Source organism: Dendrobates tinctorius, unplaced genomic scaffold (assembly GCF_039654945.1).
Source record: "Dendrobates tinctorius isolate UK_male_01 unplaced genomic scaffold, ASM3965494v1 ptg000178l, whole genome shotgun sequence".
Taxonomy (NCBI): domain Eukaryota; kingdom Metazoa; phylum Chordata; class Amphibia; order Anura; family Dendrobatidae; genus Dendrobates; species Dendrobates tinctorius.
The window spans coordinates 1,112,466-1,133,420 of NW_027361845.1; the positions used below are offsets into that span (position 1 = coordinate 1,112,466).

At 32.4% G+C, this 20,955-nt stretch overlaps 7 non-coding genes across 7 annotated transcripts; all 7 read left to right on the forward strand.

Annotated features, from left to right (window-relative positions):
• The first annotated feature begins 451 nt into the window (after positions 1 to 451).
• TRNAW-CCA (transfer RNA tryptophan (anticodon CCA)) lies at positions 452 to 523 on the forward strand. The gene has a single exon. It is a non-coding gene; the product is annotated as a tRNA-Trp (tRNA).
• Positions 524 to 1,939: 1,416 nt separating this feature from the next.
• On the forward strand, positions 1,940 to 2,011 carry TRNAW-CCA (transfer RNA tryptophan (anticodon CCA)). The gene has a single exon. It is a non-coding gene; the product is annotated as a tRNA-Trp (tRNA).
• Positions 2,012 to 3,426: 1,415 nt separating this feature from the next.
• On the forward strand, positions 3,427 to 3,498 carry TRNAW-CCA (transfer RNA tryptophan (anticodon CCA)). The gene has a single exon. It is a non-coding gene; the product is annotated as a tRNA-Trp (tRNA).
• A 1,416-nt stretch (positions 3,499 to 4,914) lies between these two features.
• Positions 4,915 to 4,986, forward strand: TRNAW-CCA (transfer RNA tryptophan (anticodon CCA)). Its single transcript has one exon. It is a non-coding gene; the product is annotated as a tRNA-Trp (tRNA).
• A 2,893-nt stretch (positions 4,987 to 7,879) lies between these two features.
• TRNAW-CCA (transfer RNA tryptophan (anticodon CCA)) lies at positions 7,880 to 7,951 on the forward strand. The gene has a single exon. It is a non-coding gene; the product is annotated as a tRNA-Trp (tRNA).
• An 11,233-nt stretch (positions 7,952 to 19,184) lies between these two features.
• TRNAW-CCA (transfer RNA tryptophan (anticodon CCA)) lies at positions 19,185 to 19,256 on the forward strand. Its single transcript has one exon. It is a non-coding gene; the product is annotated as a tRNA-Trp (tRNA).
• Positions 19,257 to 20,672: 1,416 nt separating this feature from the next.
• TRNAW-CCA (transfer RNA tryptophan (anticodon CCA)) lies at positions 20,673 to 20,744 on the forward strand. The gene has a single exon. It is a non-coding gene; the product is annotated as a tRNA-Trp (tRNA).
• Positions 20,745 to 20,955: the final 211 nt, after the last annotated feature.

Below are 20,955 nucleotides of genomic sequence, written 5' to 3' on the forward strand. Positions count from 1 at the left end.
TTTTTAAAAGTTGATCGATGTTTGGGTTAAGATTGAAAACAGAAACTGAGTATTCTAACTGACAATAGATTATCATGATCTTGTTGCCACCTGTCAGGAAAGTGTTTGAAAAATTGCTTTTTTAATTCTACTGAATAAAATCTTTTCAACAATTCTTTGATGAGATATATCATTGGGAACTGAGTTCAAAACAGGAAATTTGTGGCAAGTCAGAAACACCTATTAATTTGTTCATACCATTGTCATCTTTGAATTTGTAAGAAAAAAGGGTTTATTACTATATTCTAAATTTTTAATTGGAAATCCCTGAATCTGAAAGTGAAGACCTTAATTCATCCTTGTTTATATCTTTTCCAAACTGTGATTATAAGTAGCAAATTTCAAGATGGTGTCCATATATTTTATCATGCACTTTTCATGTGAAGTATGGGAGCAACAACACTTTTCAACTGACCTCGTGGCGCAACGGTAGCGCATCTGACTCCAGATTAGAAGGTTGTGTGTTCAAATCACGTCGGGGTCAATCAGCTCTTTATGTCTTTTCATATCTTGATTGATGTTTGGGTTATTATTGAAAACAGTAACTGCGTAGTCCAACTGACAAAAGTTAAACTCGACTTTGTTGCTACCAGGCTGCAGTGTTTAAGAAACTGCATTTTTTAGTTCTACAGATTATAATCGTTTCAAGAGGACTTTGATAAGAATTGTTATTGGGAATTGAGTTCCAAACATTAATAAATGTAATTAATGCCATAAGCACCTATTAATTTATTTTTACCATTGCCATCTTTGAATTTGTAAGAAAAGAGGGTTTATTACCAGATTCTTAATTTTTGACTGGAAATCACTGAATCTGATTGTGAAGATCTTAATTCAACTGTAGTGCTTCTGAATCCATATCAGAAAGTTGTGTATTCAAATCACGTCATGGTCAAGCAGCTCTTTCATATTTTTTAGCTTGATCGATGTTTGGGTTAAGATTGAAAACAGAAACTGGGTAATCCAACTGAAAATAGATTAACACAATGTTGTTGACACAGGTCAGAACAGTTTTTAAAAAAGTGTTTTTTTAATTCTATAGATTAAAATCTTATCAACAATACTTTGATGAGAAATATTATTGGGAATTGAGTTAAAAACATTAATAAATGTAATAAATGCCAGGAACACCTATCGCTTTGTTCATACCATTGTCATCTTTGAATTTGTAAGGAAATCAGGCTTATTACTAGAATCTAAACTTTAAACTGGAAATCCCTGAATCGGAACGTGAAGATCCTAATTCATCCTTGTTATTACTTTTCTAAACTGTGATTTAAAGTAGCAAATTTCAAGATGGTGTCTGTATATTTCCTCATGCACTTTACAAGTGAATTATGGGAGCAAGCAAGTTTTACAGCTGTCCTCATATACTGACGGTAGTGCGCCTTACTCCTGGTCAGAATGATGCATGTTTAAATTATGTCATGTTCAAGTATCTCTTTCATCTTTTTAAAAGTTGATCGATGTTTGGGTTAAGATTGAAAACAGAAACTGCGTATTCTAACTGACAATAGATTATCATGATCTTGTTGCCACATGTCAGGAAAGTGTTTGAAAAATTGCTTTTTTAATTCTACAGAATAAAATCTTTTCAACAATCCTTTGATGAGATATATCATTGGGAACTGAGTTCAAAACAGGAAATTTGTGGCAAGTCAGAAACACCTATTAATTTGTTCATACCATTGTCATCTTTGAATTTGTAAGAAAAAAGGGTTTATTACTATATTCTAAATTTTTAATTGGAAATCCCTGAATCTGAAAGTGAAGACCTTAATTCATCCTTGTTTATATCTTTTCCAAACTGTGATTATAAGTAGCAAATTTCAAGATGGTGTCCATATATTTTATCATGCACTTTTCATGTGAAGTATGGGAGCAACCACACTTTTCAACTGACCTCGTGGCGCAACGGTAGCGCGTCTGACTCCAGATCAGAATGTTGCGTGTTCAAATCACGTCAGGGTCAATCAGCTCGTTATGTCTTTTCATATCTTGATTGATGTTTGGGTTATTATTGAAAACAGTAACTGCGTAGTCCAACTGACAAAAGTTAACTCGACTTTGTTGCTACCAGGCTGCAGTGTTTAAGAAATTGCATTTTTTAGTTCTACAGATTATAATCGTTTCAAGAGGACTTTGATAAGAATTGTTATTGGGTATTGAGTTCCAAACGTTAATAAATGTAATTAATGCCATAAGCACCTATTAATTTATTTTTACCATTGCCATCTTTGAATTTGTAAGAAAAGAGGGTTTATTACCAGATTCTTAATTTTTGACTGGAAATCACTGAATCTGATTGTGAAGATCTTAATTCAACTGTAGTGCTTCTGAATCCATATCAGAAAGTTGTGTATTCAAATCACGTCATGGTCAAGCAGCTCTTTCATATTTTTATAGCTTGATCGATGTTTGGGTTAAGATTGAAAACAGAAACTGGGTAATCCAACTGAAAATAGATTAACACAACGTTATTGACACAGGTCAGAACAGTTTTTAAAAAAGTGTTTTTTTAATTCTATAGATTAAAATCTTATCAACAATAATTTGATGAGAAATATTATTGGGAATTGAGTTAAAAACATTAATAAATGTAATAAATGCCAGGAACACCTATCGCTTTGTTCATACCATTGTCATATTTGAATTTGTAAGAAAATCAGGCTTATTACTAGAATCTAAACTTTAAACTGGAAATCCCTGAATCGGAACGTGAAGATCCTAATTCATCCTTGTTATTACTTTTCTAAACTGTGATTTAAAGTAGCAAATTTCAAGATGGTGTCTGTATATTTCCTCATGCACTTTACAAGTGAATTATGGGAGCAAGCAAGTTTTACAGCTTTCCTCATACACTGACGGTAGTGCGCCTTACTCCTGGTCAGAATGATGCATGTTTAAATTATGTCATGTTCAAGTATCTCTTTCATCTTTTTAAAAGTTGATCGATGTTTGGGTTAAGATTGAAAACAGAAACTGCATATTCTAACTGACAATAGATTATCATGATCTTGTTGCCACCTGTCAGGAAAGTGTTTGAAAAATTGCTTTTTTAATTCTACTGAATAAAATCTTTTCAACAATCCTTTGATGAGATATATCATTGGGAACTGAGTTCAAAACAGGAAATTTGTGGCAAGTCAGAAACACCTATTAATTTGTTCATACCATTGTCATCTTTGAATTTGTAAGAAAAAGGGTTTATTACTATATTCTAAATTTTTAATTGGAAATCCCTGAATCTGAAAGTGAAGACCTTAATTCATCCTTGTTTATATCTTTTCCAAACTGTGATTATAAGTAGCAAATTTCAAGATGGTGTCCATATATTTTATCATGCACTTTTCATGTGAAGTATGGGAGCAACAACACTTTTCAACTGACCTCGTGGTGCAATGGTAGCGTGTCTGACTCCAGATCAGAATGTTGCGTGTTCAAATCACGTCGGGGTCAATCAGCTCTTTATGTCTTTTCATATCTTGATTGATGTTTGGGTTATTATTGAAAACAGTAACTGTGTAGTCCAACTGACAAAAGTTAACTCGACTTTGTTGCTACCAAGCTGCAGTGTTTAAGAAACTGCATTTTTTAGTTCTACAGATTATAATCGTTTCAAGAGGACTTTGATAAGAACTGTTATTGTGAATTGAGTTCCAAACATTAATAAATGTAATTAATGCCATAAGCACCTATTAATTTATTTTTACCATTGCCATCTTTGAATTTGTAAGAAAAGAGGGTTTATTACCAGATTCTTAATTTTTGACTGGAAATCACTGAATCTGATTGTGAAGATCTTAATTCAACTGTAGTGCTTCTGAATCCATATCAGAAAGTTGTGTATTCAAATCACGTCATGGTCAAGCAGCTCTTTCATATTTTTATAGCTTGATCAATGTTTGGGTTAAGATTGAAAACAGAAACTGGGTAATCCAACTGAAAATAGATTAACACAACGTTGTTGACACAGGTCAGAACAGTTTTTAAAAAAGTGTTTTTTCAATTCTATAGATTAAAATCTTATCAACAATACTTTGATGAGAAATATTATTGGGAATTGAGTTAAAAACATTAATAAATGTAATAAATTCCAGGAACACCTATTGCTTTGTTCATACCATTGTCATCTTTGAATTTGTAAGAAGATCAGGCTTATTACTAGAATCTAAACTTTAAACTGGAAATCCCTGAATCGAAACGTGAAGATCCTAATTCATCCTTGTTATTACTTTTCTAAACTGTGATTTAAAGTAGCAAATTTCAAGATGGTGTCTGTATATTTCCTCATGCACTTTACAAGTGAATTATGGGAGCAAGCAAGTTTTACAGCTTTCCTCATACACTGACGGTAGTGCGCCTTACTCCTGGTCAGAATGATGCATGTTTAAATTATGTCATGTTCAAGTATCTCTTTCATCTTTTTAAAAGTTGATCAATGTTTGGGTTAAGATTGAAAACAGAAACTGCATATTCTAACTGACAATAGATTATCATGATCTTGTTGCCACCTGTCAGAAAAGTGTTTGAAAAATTGCTTTTTTAATTCTACTGAATAAAATCTTTTCAACAATCCTTTGATGAGATATATCATTGGGAACTGAGTTCAAAACAGAAAATTTGTGGCAAGTCAGAAACACCTATTAAGTTGTTCATACCATTGTCATCTTTGAATTTGTAAGAAAAAAGGGTTTGTTACTATATTCTAAATTTTTAATTGGAAATCCCTGAATATGAAAGTGAAGATCTTAATTCATCCTTGTTTATATCTTTTCCAAACTGTGATTATAAGTAGCAAATTTCAAGATGGTGTCCATATATTTTATCATGCACTTTTCATGTGAAGTATGGGAGCAAGAGCACTTTTCTACTGACCTCGTGGCGCAACGGTAGCGCGTTTGACTCCAGATCAGAAAGTTGCGTCTTCAAATCACGTCGGGGTCAATCAGCTCTTTATGTCTTTTCATATCTTGATTGATATTTGGGTTATTATTGAAAACAGTAACTGCGTAGTCCAACTGACAAAAGTTAACTCGACTTTGTTGCTACCAGGCTGCAGTGTTTAAGAAACTGCATTTTTTAGTTCTACAGATTATAATCGTTTCGAGAGGACTTTGATAAGAATTGTTATTGGGAATTGAGTTCCAAACATTAATAAATGTAATTAATGCCATAGGCACTTATTAATTTATTTTTACCATTGCCATCTTTGAATTTGTAAGAAAAGAGGGTTTATTACCAGATTCTTAATTTTTGACTGGAAATCACTGAATCTGATTGTGAAGATCTTAATTCAACTGTAGTGCTTCTGAATCCATATCAGAAAGTTGTGTATTCAAATCACGTCATGGTCAAGCAGCTCTTTCATATTTTTATAGCTTGATCGATGTTTGGGTTAAGATTGAAAACAGAAACTGGGTAATCCAACTGAAAATAGATTAACACAACGTTGTTGACACAGGTCAGAACAGTTTTTAAAAAAGTGTTTTTTTAATTCTATAGATTAAAATCTTATCAACAATACTTTGATGAGAAATATTATTGGGAATTGAGTTAAAAACATTAATAAATGTAATAAATGCCAGGAACACCTATCGCTTTGTTCATACCATTGTCATCTTTGAATTTGTAAGAAAATCAGGCTTATTACTAGAATCTAAACTTTAAACTGGAAATCCCTGAATCGGAACGTGAAGATCCTAATTCATCCTTGTTATTACTTTTCTAAACTGTGATTTAAAGTAGCAAATTTCAAGATGGTGTCTGTATATTTCCTCATGCACTTTACAAGTGAATTATGGGAGCAAGCAAGTTTTACAGCTGTCCTCATACACTGACGGTAGTGCGCCTTACTCCTGGTCAGAATGATGCATGTTTAAATTATGTCATGTTCAAGTATCTCTTTCATCTTTTTAAAAGTTGATCGATGTTTGGGTTAAGATTGAAAACAGAAACTGCGTATTCTAACTGACAATAGATTATCATGATCTTGTTGCCACCTGTCAGGAAAGTGTTTGAAAAATTGCTTTTTTAATTCTACTGAATAAAATCTTTTCAACAATCCTTTGATGAGATATATCATTGGGAACTGAGTTCAAAACAGGAAATTTGTGGCAAGTCAGAAACACCTATTAATTTGTTCATACCATTGTCATCTTTGAATTTGTAAGAAAAAAGGGTTTATTACTATATTCTAAATTTTTAATTGGAAATCCCTGAATCTGAAAGTGAAGACCTTAATTCATCCTTGTTTATATCTTTTCCAAACTGTAATTATAAGTAGCAAATTTTAAGATGGTGTCCATATATTTTATCATGCACTTTTCATGTGAAGTATGGGAGCAACAACACTTTTCAAATGACCTCGTGGCGAAACGGTAGCAAATCAGAAGGTTGCGTGTTCAAATCACGTCGGGGTCAATCAGCTCTTTATGTCTTTTCATATCTTGATTGATGTTTGGGTTATTATTGAAAACAGTAACTGCATAGTCCAACTTGACAAAAGTTAACTCGACTTTGTTGCTACCAGGCTGCAGTGTTTAAGAAACTGCATTTTTTAGTTCTACAGATTATAATCGTTTCAAGAGGACTTTGATAAGAATTGTTATTGGGAATTGAGTTCCAAACATTAATAAATGTAATTAATGCCATAAGCACCTATTAATTTATTTTTACCATTGCCATCTTTGAATTTGTAAGAAAAGAGGGTTTATTACCAGATTCTTAATTTTTGACTGGAAATCACTGAATCTGATTGTGAAGATCTTAATTCAACTGTAGTGCTTCTGAATCCATATCAGAAAGTTGTGTATTCAAATCACGTCATGGTCAAGCAGCTCTTTCATATTTTTATAGCTTGATCGATGTTTGGGTTAAGATTGAAAACAGAAACTGGGTAATCCAACTGAAAATAGATTAACACAACGTTGTTGACACAGGTCAGAACCGTTTTTAAAAAAGTGTTTTTTAATTCTATAGATTAAAATCTTATCATCAATACTTTGATGAGAAATATTATTGGGAATTGAGTTAAAAAACATTAATAAATGTAATAAATGCCAGGAACACCTATCGCTTTGTTCATACCATTGTCATCTTTGAATTTGTAAGAAAATCAGGCTTATTACTAGAATCTAAACTTTAAACTGGAAATCCCTGAATCGGAACGTGAAGATCCTAATTCATCCTTGTTATTACTTTTCTAAACTGTGATTTAAAGTAGCAAATTTCAAGATGGTGTCTGTATATTTCCTCATGCACTTTACAAGTGAATTATGGGAGCAAGCAAGTTTTACAGCTGTCCTCATACACTGACGGTAGTGCGCCTTACTCCTGGTCAGAATGATGCATGTTTAAATTATGTCATGTTCAAGTATCTCTTTCATCTTTTTAAAAGTTGATCGATGTTTGGGTTAAGATTGAAAACAGAAACTGCGTATTCTAACTGACAATAGATTATCATGATCTTGTTGCCACCTGTCAGGAAAGTGTTTGAAAAATTGCTTTTTTAATTCTACTGAATAAAATCTTTTCAACAATCCTTTGATGAGATATATCATTGGGAACTGAGTTCAAAACAGAAAATTTGTGGCAAGTGAGAAACACCTATTAATTTGTTCATACCATTGTCATCTTTGAATTTGTAAGAAAAAAGGGTTTATTACTATATTCTAAATTTTTAATTGGAAATCCCTGAATCTGAAAGTGAAGATCTTAATTCATCCTTGATTATATCTTTTCCAAACTGTGATTATAAGTAGCAAATTTCAAGATGGTGTCCATATATTTTATCATGCACTTTTCATGTGAAGTATGGGAGCAACAACACTTTTCAAATGACCTCGTGGCGCAACGGTAGCACGTCTGACTCCAAATCAGAACGTTGCGTGTTCAAATCACGTCGGGGTCAATCAGCTCTTTATGTCTTTTCATATCTTGATTGATGTTTGGGTTATTATTGAAAACAGTAACTGCATAGTCCAACTTGACAAAAGTTAACTCGACTTTGTTGCTACCAGGCTGCAGTGTTTAAGAAACTGCATTTTTTAGTTCTACAGATTATAATCGTTTCAAGAGGACTTTGATAAGAATTGTTATTGGGAATTGAGTTCCAAACATTAATAAATGTAATTAATGCCATAAGCACCTATTATTTTATTTTTACCATTGCCATCTTTGAATTTGTAAGAAAAGAGGGTTTATTACCAGATTCTTAATTTTTGACTGGAAATCACTGAATCTGATTGTGAAGATCTTAATTCAACTGTAGTGCTTCTGAATCCATATCAGAAAGTTGTGTATTCAAATCACGTCATGGTCAAGCAGCTCTTTCATATTTTTATAGCTTGATCGATGTTTGGGTTAAGATTGAAAACAGAAACTGGGTAATCCAACTGAAAATAGATTAACACAACGTTGTTGACACAGGTCAGAACAGTTTTTAAAAAAGTGTTTTTTTAATTCTATAGATTAAAATCTTATCAACAATACTTTGATGAGAAATATTATTGGGAATTGAGTTAAAAACCATTAATAAATGTAATAAATGCCAGGAACACCTATCGCTTTGTTCATACCATTGTCATCTTTGAATTTGTAAGAAAATCAGGCTTATTACTAGAATCTAAACTTTAAACTGGAAATCCCTGAATCGGAATGTGAAGATCCTAATTCATCCTTGTTATTACTTTTCTAAACTGTGATTTAAAGTAGCAAATTTCAAGATGGTGTCTGTATATTTCCTCATGCACTTTACAAGTGAATTATGGGAGCAAGCAAGTTTTACAGCTGTCCTCATACACTGACGGTAGTGCGCCTTACTCCTGGTCAGAATGATGCATGTTTAAATTATGTCATGTTCAAGTATCTCTTTCATCTTTTTAAAAGTTGATCGATGTTTGGGTTAAGATTGAAAACAGAAACTGCGTATTCTAACTGACAATAGATTATCATGATCTTGTTGCCACCTGTCAGGAAAGTGTTTGAAAAATTCCTTTTTTAATTCTACTGAATAAAATCTTTTCAACAATCCTTTGATGAGATATATCATTGGGAACTGAGTTCAAAACAGGAAATTTGTGGCAAGTCAGAAACACCTATTAATTTGTTCATACCATTGTCATCTTTGAATTTGTAAGAAAAAAGGGTTTATTACTATATTCTAAATTTTTAATTGGAAATCCCTGAATCTGAAAGTGAAGACCTTAATTCATCCTTGTTTATATCTTTTCCAAACTGTAATTATAAGTAGCAAATTTCAAGATGGTGTCCATATATTTTATCATGCACTTTTCATGTGAAGTATGGGAGCAACAACACTTTTCAAATGACCTCGTGGCGAAACGGTAGCAAATCAGAAGGTTGCGTGTTCAAATCACGTCGGGGTCAATCAGCTCTTTATGTCTTTTCATATCTTGATTGATGTTTGGGTTATTATTGAAATCAGTAACTGCATAGTCCAACTTGACAAAAGTTAACTCGACTTTGTTGCTACCAGGCTGCAGTGTTTAAGAAACTGCATTTTTTAGTTCTACAGATTATAATCGTTTCAAGAGGACTTTGATAAGAATTGTTATTGGGAATTGAGTTCCAAACATTAATAAATGTAATTAATGCCATAAGCACCTATTAATTTATTTTTACCATTGCCATCTTTGAATTTGTAAGAAAAGAGGGTTTATTACCAGATTCTTAATTTTTGACTGGAAATCACTGAATCTGATTGTGAAGATCTTAATTCAACTGTAGTGCTTCTGAATCCATATCAGAAAGTTGTGTATTCAAATCACGTCATGGTCAAGCAGCTCTTTCATATTTTTATAGCTTGATCGATGTTTGGGTTAAGATTGAAAACAGACACTGGGTAATCCAACTGAAAATAGATTAACACAACGTTGTTGACACAGGTCAGAACAGTTTTTAAAAAAGTGTTTTTTTAATTCTATAGATTAAAATCTTATCAACAATACTTTGATGAGAAATATTATTGGGAATTGAGTTAAAAACCATTAATAAATGTAATAAATGCCAGGAACACCTATCGCTTTGTTCATACCATTGTCATCTTTGAATTTGTAAGAAAATCAGGCTTATTACTAGAATCTAAACTTTAAACTGGAAATCCCTGAATCGGAATGTGAAGATCCTAATTCATCCTTGTTATTACTTTTCTAAACTGTGATTTAAAGTAGCAAATTTCAAGATGGTGTCTGTATATTTCCTCATGCACTTTACAAGTGAATTATGGGAGCAAGCAAGTTTTACAGCTGTCCTCATACACTGACGGTAGTGCGCCTTACTCCTGGTCAGAATGATGCATGTTTAAATTATGTCATGTTCAAGTATCTCTTTCATCTTTTTAAAAGTTGATCGATGTTTGGGTTAAGATTGAAAACAGAAACTGCGTATTCTAACTGACAATAGATTATCATGATCTTGTTGCCACCTGTCAGGAAAGTGTTTGAAAAATTCCTTTTTTAATTCTACTGAATAAAATCTTTTCAACAATCCTTTGATGAGATATATCATTGGGAACTGAGTTCAAAACAGGAAATTTGTGGCAAGTCAGAAACACCTATTAATTTGTTCATACCATTGTCATCTTTGAATTTGTAAGAAAAAAGGGTTTATTACTATATTCTAAATTTTTAATTGGAAATCCCTGAATCTGAAAGTGAAGACCTTAATTCATCCTTGTTTATATCTTTTCCAAACTGTAATTATAAGTAGCAAATTTCAAGATGGTGTCCATATATTTTATCATGCACTTTTCATGTGAAGTATGGGAGCAACAACACTTTTCAAATGACCTCGTGGCGAAACGGTAGCAAATCAGAAGGTTGCGTGTTCAAATCACGTCGGGGTCAATCAGCTCTTTATGTCTTTTCATATCTTGATTGATGTTTGGGTTATTATTGAAATCAGTAACTGCATAGTCCAACTTGACAAAAGTTAACTCGACTTTGTTGCTACCAGGCTGCAGTGTTTAAGAAACTGCATTTTTTAGTTCTACAGATTATAATCGTTTCAAGAGGACTTTGATAAGAATTGTTATTGGGAATTGAGTTCCAAACATTAATAAATGTAATTAATGCCATAAGCACCTATTAATTTATTTTTACCATTGCCATCTTTGAATTTGTAAGAAAAGAGGGTTTATTACCAGATTCTTAATTTTTGACTGGAAATCACTGAATCTGATTGTGAAGATCTTAATTCAACTGTAGTGCTTCTGAATCCATATCAGAAAGTTGTGTATTCAAATCACGTCATGGTCAAGCAGCTCTTTCATATTTTTATAGCTTGATCGATGTTTGGGTTAAGATTGAAAACAGAAACTGGGTAATCCAACTGAAAATAGATTAACACAACGTTGTTGACACAGGTCAGAACAGTTTTTAAAAAAGTGTTTTTTTAATTCTATAGATTAAAATCTTATCAACAATACTTTGATGAGAAATATTATTGGGAATTGAGTTAAAAACCATTAATAAATGTAATAAATGCCAGGAACACCTATCGCTTTGTTCATACCATTGTCATCTTTGAATTTGTAAGAAAATCAGGCTTATTACTAGAATCTAAACTTTAAACTGGAAATCCCTGAATCGGAATGTGAAGATCCTAATTCATCCTTGTTATTACTTTTCTAAACTGTGATTTAAAGTAGCAAATTTCAAGATGGTGTCTGTATATTTCCTCATGCACTTTACAAGTGAATTATGGGAGCAAGCAAGTTTTACAGCTGTCCTCATACACTGACGGTAGTGCGCCTTACTCCTGGTCAGAATGATGCATGTTTAAATTATGTCATGTTCAAGTATCTCTTTCATCTTTTTAAAAGTTGATCGATGTTTGGGTTAAGATTGAAAACAGAAACTGCGTATTCTAACTGACAATAGATTATCATGATCTTGTTGCCACCTGTCAGGAAAGTGTTTGAAAAATTCCTTTTTTAATTCTACTGAATAAAATCTTTTCAACAATCCTTTGATGAGATATATCATTGGGAACTGAGTTCAAAACAGGAAATTTGTGGCAAGTCAGAAACACCTATTAATTTGTTCATACCATTGTCATCTTTGAATTTGTAAGAAAAAAGGGTTTATTACTATATTCTAAATTTTTAATTGGAAATCCCTGAATCTGAAAGTGAAGACCTTAATTCATCCTTGTTTATATCTTTTCCAAACTGTAATTATAAGTAGCAAATTTCAAGATGGTGTCCATATATTTTATCATGCACTTTTCATGTGAAGTATGGGAGCAACAACACTTTTCAAATGACCTCGTGGCGAAACGGTAGCAAATCAGAAGGTTGCGTGTTCAAATCACGTCGGGGTCAATCAACTCTTTATGTCTTTTCATATCTTGATTGATGTTTGGGTTATTATTGAAATCAGTAACTGCATAGTCCAACTTGACAAAAGTTAACTCGACTTTGTTGCTACCAGGCTGCAGTGTTTAAGAAACTGCATTTTTTAGTTCTACAGATTATAATCGTTTCAAGAGGACTTTGATAAGAATTGTTATTGGGAATTGAGTTCCAAACATTAATAAATGTAATTAATGCCATAAGCACCTATTAATTTATTTTTACCATTGCCATCTTTGAATTTGTAAGAAAAGAGGGTTTATTACCAGATTCTTAATTTTTGACTGGAAATCACTGAATCTGATTGTGAAGATCTTAATTCAACTGTAGTGCTTCTGAATCCATATCAGAAAGTTGTGTATTCAAATCACGTCATGGTCAAGCAGCTCTTTCATATTTTTATAGCTTGATCGATGTTTGGGTTAAGATTGAAAACAGAAACTGGGTAATCCAACTGAAAATAGATTAACACAACGTTGTTGACACAGGTCAGAACAGTTTTTAAAAAAGTGTTTTTTTAATTCTATAGATTAAAATCTTATCAACAATACTTTGATGAGAAATATTATTGGGAATTGAGTTAAAAACCATTAATAAATGTAATAAATGCCAGGAACACCTATCGCTTTGTTCATACCATTGTCATCTTTGAATTTGTAAGAAAATCAGGCTTATTACTAGAATCTAAACTTTAAACTGGAAATCCCTGAATCGGAATGTGAAGATCCTAATTCATCCTTGTTATTACTTTTCTAAACTGTGATTTAAAGTAGCAAATTTCAAGATGGTGTCTGTATATTTCCTCATGCACTTTACAAGTGAATTATGGGAGCAAGCAAGTTTTACAGCTGTCCTCATACACTGACGGTAGTGCGCCTTACTCCTGGTCAGAATGATGCATGTTTAAATTATGTCATGTTCAAGTATCTCTTTCATCTTTTTAAAAGTTGATCGATGTTTGGGTTAAGATTGAAAACAGAAACTGCGTATTCTAACTGACAATAGATTATCATGATCTTGTTGCCACCTGTCAGGAAAGTGTTTGAAAAATTCCTTTTTTAATTCTACTGAATAAAATCTTTTCAACAATCCTTTGATGAGATATATCATTGGGAACTGAGTTCAAAACAGGAAATTTGTGGCAAGTCAGAAACACCTATTAATTTGTTCATACCATTGTCATCTTTGAATTTGTAAGAAAAAAGGGTTTATTACTATATTCTAAATTTTTAATTGGAAATCCCTGAATCTGAAAGTGAAGACCTTAATTCATCCTTGTTTATATCTTTTCCAAACTGTAATTATAAGTAGCAAATTTCAAGATGGTGTCCATATATTTTATCATGCACTTTTCATGTGAAGTATGGGAGCAACAACACTTTTCAAATGACCTCGTGGCGAAACGGTAGCAAATCAGAAGGTTGCGTGTTCAAATCACGTCGGGGTCAATCAGCTCTTTATGTCTTTTCATATCTTGATTGATGTTTGGGTTATTATTGAAATCAGTAACTGCATAGTCCAACTTGACAAAAGTTAACTCGACTTTGTTGCTACCAGGCTGCAGTGTTTAAGAAACTGCATTTTTTAGTTCTACAGATTATAATCGTTTCAAGAGGACTTTGATAAGAATTGTTATTGGGAATTGAGTTCCAAACATTAATAAATGTAATTAATGCCATAAGCACCTATTAATTTATTTTTACCATTGCCATCTTTGAATTTGTAAGAAAAGAGGGTTTATTACCAGATTCTTAATTTTTGACTGGAAATCACTGAATCTGATTGTGAAGATCTTAATTCAACTGTAGTGCTTCTGAATCCATATCAGAAAGTTGTGTATTCAAATCACGTCATGGTCAAGCAGCTCTTTCATATTTTTATAGCTTGATCGATGTTTGGGTTAAGATTGAAAACAGAAACTGGGTAATCCAACTGAAAATAGATTAACACAACGTTGTTGACACAGGTCAGAACAGTTTTTAAAAAAGTGTTTTTTTAATTCTATAGATTAAAATCTTATCAACAATACTTTGATGAGAAATATTATTGGGAATTGAGTTAAAAACCATTAATAAATGTAATAAATGCCAGGAACACCTATCGCTTTGTTCATACCATTGTCATCTTTGAATTTGTAAGAAAATCAGGCTTATTACTAGAATCTAAACTTTAAACTGGAAATCCCTGAATCGGAATGTGAAGATCCTAATTCATCCTTGTTATTACTTTTCTAAACTGTGATTTAAAGTAGCAAATTTCAAGATGGTGTCTGTATATTTCCTCATGCACTTTACAAGTGAATTATGGGAGCAAGCAAGTTTTACAGCTGTCCTCATACACTGACGGTAGTGCGCCTTACTCCTGGTCAGAATGATGCATGTTTAAATTATGTCATGTTCAAGTATCTCTTTCATCTTTTTAAAAGTTGATCGATGTTTGGGTTAAGATTGAAAACAGAAACTGCGTATTCTAACTGACAATAGATTATCATGATCTTGTTGCCACCTGTCAGGAAAGTGTTTGAAAAATTCCTTTTTTAATTCTACTGAATAAAATCTTTTCAACAATCCTTTGATGAGATATATCATTGGGAACTGAGTTCAAAACAGGAAATTTGTGGCAAGTCAGAAACACCTATTAATTTGTTCATACCATTGTCATCTTTGAATTTGTAAGAAAAAAGGGTTTATTACTATATTCTAAATTTTTAATTGGAAATCCCTGAATCTGAAAGTGAAGACCTTAATTCATCCTTGTTTATATCTTTTCCAAACTGTAATTATAAGTAGCAAATTTCAAGATGGTGTCCATATATTTTATCATGCACTTTTCATGTGAAGTATGGGAGCAACAACACTTTTCAAATGACCTCGTGGCGAAACGGTAGCAAATCAGAAGGTTGCGTGTTCAAATCACGTCGGGGTCAATCAGCTCTTTATGTCTTTTCATATCTTGATTGATGTTTGGGTTATTATTGAAATCAGTAACTGCATAGTCCAACTTGACAAAAGTTAACTCGACTTTGTTGCTACCAGGCTGCAGTGTTTAAGAAACTGCATTTTTTAGTTCTACAGATTATAATCGTTTCAAGAGGACTTTGATAAGAATTGTTATTGGGAATTGAGTTCCAAACATTAATAAATGTAATTAATGCCATAAGCACCTATTAATTTATTTTTACCATTGCCATCTTTGAATTTGTAAGAAAAGAGGGTTTATTACCAGATTCTTAATTTTTGACTGGAAATCACTGAATCTGATTGTGAAGATCTTAATTCAACTGTAGTGCTTCTGAATCCATATCAGAAAGTTGTGTATTCAAATCACGTCATGGTCAAGCAGCTCTTTCATATTTTTATAGCTTGATCGATGTTTGGGTTAAGATTGAAAACAGAAACTGGGTAATCCAACTGAAAATAGATTAACACAACGTTGTTGACACAGGTCAGAACAGTTTTTAAAAAAGTGTTTTTTTAATTCTATAGATTAAAATCTTATCAACAATACTTTGATGAGAAATATTATTGGGAATTGAGTTAAAAACCATTAATAAATGTAATAAATGCCAGGAACACCTATCGCTTTGTTCATACCATTGTCATCTTTGAATTTGTAAGAAAATCAGGCTTATTACTAGAATCTAAACTTTAAACTGGAAATCCCTGAATCGGAACGTGAAGATCCTAATTCATCCTTGTTATTACTTTTCTAAACTGTGATTTAAAGTAGCAAATTTCAAGATGGTGTCTGTATATTTCCTCATGCACTTTACAAGTGAATTATGGGAGCAAGCAAGTTTTACAGCTGTCCTCATACACTGACGGTAGTGCGCCTTACTCCTGGTCAGAATGATGCATGTTTAAATTATGTCATGTTCAAGTATCTCTTTCATCTTTTTAAAAGTTGATCGATGTTTGGGTTAAGATTGAAAACAGAAACTGCGTATTCTAACTGACAATAGATTATCATGATCTTGTTGCCACCTGTCAGGAAAGTGTTTGAAAAATTCCTTTTTTAATTCTACTGAATAAAATCTTTTCAACAATCCTTTGATGAGATATATCATTGGGAACTGAGTTCAAAACAGGAAATTTGTGGCAAGTCAGAAACACCTATTAATTTGTTCATACCATTGTCATCTTTGAATTTGTAAGAAAAAAGGGTTTATTACTATATTCTAAATTTTTAATTGGAAATCCCTGAATCTGAAAGTGAAGACCTTAATTCATCCTTGTTTATATCTTTTCCAAACTGTAATTATAAGTAGCAAATTTCAAGATGGTGTCCATATATTTTATCATGCACTTTTCATGTGAAGTATGGGAGCAACAACACTTTTCAAATGACCTCGTGGCGAAACGGTAGCAAATCAGAAGGTTGCGTGTTCAAATCACGTCGGGGTCAATCAGCTCTTTATGTCTTTTCATATCTTGATTGATGTTTGGGTTATTATTGAAAACAGTAACTGCATAGTCCAACTTGACAAAAGTTAACTCGACTTTGTTGCTACCAGGCTGCAGTGTTTAAGAAACTGCATTTTTTAGTTCTACAGATTATAATCGTTTCAAGAGGACTTTGATAAGAATTGTTATTGGGAATTGAGTTAAAAACATTAATAAATGTAATTAATGCCATAAGCACCTATTAATTTATTTTTACCATTGCCATCTTTGAATTTGTAAGAAAAGAGGGTTTATTACCAGATTCTTAATTTTTGACTGGAAATCACTGAATCTGATTGTGAAGATCTTAATTCAACTGTAGTGCTTCTGAATCCATATCAGAAAGTTGTGTATTCAAATCACGTCATGGTCAAGCAGCTCTTTCATATTTTTATAGCTTGATCGATGTTTGGGTTAAGATTGAAAACAGAAACTGCGTATTCTAACTGACAATAGATTACCATGATCTTGTTGCCACCTGTCAGGAAAGTGTTTGAAAAATTGCTTTTTTAATTCTACTGAATAAAATCTTTTCAACAATCCTTTGATGAGATATATAATTGGGAACTGAGTTCAAAACAGAAAATTTGTGGCAAGTCAGAAACACCTATTAATTTGTTCATACCATTGTCATCTTTGAATTTGTAAGAAAAAAGGGTTTATTACTATATTCTAAATTTTTAATTGGAAATCCCTGAATCTGAAAGTGAAGATCTTAATTCATCCTTGTTTATATCTTTTCCAAACTGTGATTATAAGTAGCAAATTTCAAGATGGTGTCCATATATTTTATCATGCAATTTTCATGTGAAGTATGGGAGCAACAACACTTTTCAAATGACCTCGTGGCGCAACGGTAGTGCGTCTGACTTCATATCAGAAGGTTGTGTCTTCAAATCACGTCGGGGTCAATCAGCTCTTTATGTCTTTTCATATCTTGATTGATGTTTGGGTTATTATTGAAAACAGTAACTGCGTAGTCCAACTGACAAAAGTTAACTCGACTTTGTTGCTACCAGGCTGCAGTGTTTAAGAAACTGCATTTTTTAGTTCTACAGATTATAATTGTTTCAAGAGGACTTTGATAAGAATTGTTATTGGGAATTGAGTTCCAAACATTAATAAATGTAATTAATGCCATAAGCACCTATTAATTTATTTTTACCATTGCCATCTTTGAATTTGTAAGAAAAGAGGGTTTATTACCAGATTCTTAATTTTTGACTGGAAATCACTGAATCTGATTGTGAAGATCTTAATTCAACTGTAGTGCTTCTGAATCCATATCAGAAAGTTGTGTATTCAAATCACGTCATGGTCAAGCAGCTCTTTCATATTTTTATAGCTTGATCGATGTTTGGGTTAAGATTGAAAACAGAAACTGGGTAATCCAACTGAAAATAGATTAATACAATGTTGTTGACACAGGTCAGAACAGTTTTTAAAAAAGTGTTTTTTTAATTCTATAGATTAAAATCTTATCAACAATACTTTGATGAGAAATATTATTGGGAATTGAGTTAAAAACATTAATAAATGTAATAAATGCCAGGAACACCTATCGCTTTGTTCATACCATTGTCATCTTTGAATTTGTAAGAAAATCAGGCTTATTACTAGAATCTAAACTTTAAACTGGAAATCCCTGAATCGGAACGTGAAGATCCTAATTCATCCTTGTTATTACTTTTCTAAACTGTGATTTAAAGTAGCAAATTTCAAGATGGTGTCTGTATATTTCCTCATGCACTTTACAAGTGAATTATGGGAGCAAGCAAGTTTTACAGCTGTCCTCATACACTGACGGTAGTGCGCCTTACTCCTGGTCATAATGATGCATGTTTAAATTATGTCACGTTCAAGTATCTCTTTCATCTTTTTAAAAGTTGATCGATGTTTGGGTTAAGATTGAAAACAGAAACTGCGTATTCTAACTGACAATAGATTATCATGATCTTGTTGCCACCTGTCAGGAAAGTGTTTGAAAAATTGCTTTTTTAATTCTACTGAATAAAATCTTTTCAACAATCCTTTGATGAGATATATCATTGGGAACTGAGTTCAAAACAGGAAATTTGTGGCAAGTCAGAAACACCTATTAATTTGTTCATACCATTGTCATCTTTGAATTTGTAAGAAAAAAGGGTTTATTACTATATTCTAAATTTTTAATTGGAAATCCCTGAATCTGAAAGTGAAGACCTTAATTCATCCTTGTTTATATCTTTTCCAAACTGTGATTATAAGTAGCAAATTTCAAGATGGTGTCCATATATTTTATCATGCACTTTTCATGTGAAGTATGGGAGCAACAACACTTTTCAACTGACCTCGTGGCGCAACGGTAGCGCATCTGACTCCAGATTAGAAGGTTGTGTGTTCAAATCACGTTGGGGTCAATCAGCTCTTTATGTCTTTTCATATCTTGATTGATGTTTGGGTTATTATTGAAAACAGTAACTGCGTAGTCCAACTGACAAAAGTTAAACTCGACTTTGTTGCTACCAGGCTGCAGTGTTTAAGAAACTGCATTTTTTAGTTCTACAGATTATAATCGTTTCAAGAGGACTTTGATAAGAATTGTTATTGGGAATTGAGTTCCAAACATTAATAAATGTAATTAATGCCATAAGCACCTATTAATTTATTTTTACCATTGCCATCTTTGAATTTGTAAGAAAAGAGGGTTTATTACCAGATTCTTAATTTTTGACTGGAAATCACTGAATCTGATTGTGAAGATCTTAATTCAACTGTAGTGCTTCTGAATCCATATCAGAAAGTTGTGTATTCAAATCACGTCATGGTCAAGCAGCTCTTTCATATTTTTTAGCTTGATCGATGTTTGGGTTAAGATTGAAAACAGAAACTGGGTAATCCAACTGAAAATAGATTAACACAACGTTGTTGACACAGGTCAGAACAGTTTTTAAAAAAGTGTTTTTTTAATTCTATAGATTAAAATCTTATCAACAATACTTTGATGAGAAATATTATTGGGAATTGAGTTAAAAACATTAATAAATGTAATAAATGCCAGGAACACCTATCGCTTTGTTCATACCATTGTCATCTTTGAATTTGTAAGGAAATCAGGCTTATTACTAGAATCTAAACTTTAAACTGGAAATCCCTGAATCGGAACGTGAAGATCCTAATTCATCCTTGTTATTACTTTTCTAAACTGTGATTTAAAGTAGCAAATTTCAAGATGGTGTCTGTATATTTCCTCATGCACTTTACAAGTGAATTATGGGAGCAAGCAAGTTTTACAGCTGTCCTCATATACTGACGGTAGTGCGCCTTACTCCTGGTCAGAATGATGCATGTTTAAATTATGTCATGTTCAAGTATCTCTTTCATCTTTTTAAAAGTTGATCGATGTTTGGGTTAAGATTGAAAACAGAAACTGCGTATTCTAACTGACAATAGATTATCATGATCTTGTTGCCACATGTCAGGAAAGTGTTTGAAAAATTGCTTTTTTAATTCTACAGAATAAAATCTTTTCAACAATCCTTTGATGAGATATATCATTGGGAACTGAGTTCAAAACAGGAAATTTGTGGCAAGTCAGAAACACCTATTAATTTGTTCATACCATTGTCATCTTTGAATTTGTAAGAAAAAAGGGTTTATTACTATATTCTAAATTTTTAATTGGAAATCCCTGAATCTGAAAGTGAAGACCTTAATTCATCCTTGTTTATATCTTTTCCAAACTGTGATTATAAGTAGCAAATTTCAAGATGGTGTCCATATATTTTATCATGCACTTTTCATGTGAAGTATGGGAGCAACCACACTTTTCAACTGACCTCGTGGCGCAACGGTAGCGCGTCTGACTCCAGATCAGAATGTTGCGTGTTCAAATCACGTCAGGGTCAATCAGCTCGTTATGTCTTTTCATATCTTGATTGATGTTTGGGCTATTATTGAAAACAGTAACTGCGTAGTCCAACTGACAAAAGTTAACTCGACTTTGTTGCTACCAGGCTGCAGTGTTTAAGAAATTGCATTTTTTAGTTCTACAGATTATAATCGTTTCAAGAGGACTTTGATAAGAATTGTTATTGGGTATTGAGTTCCAAACGTTAA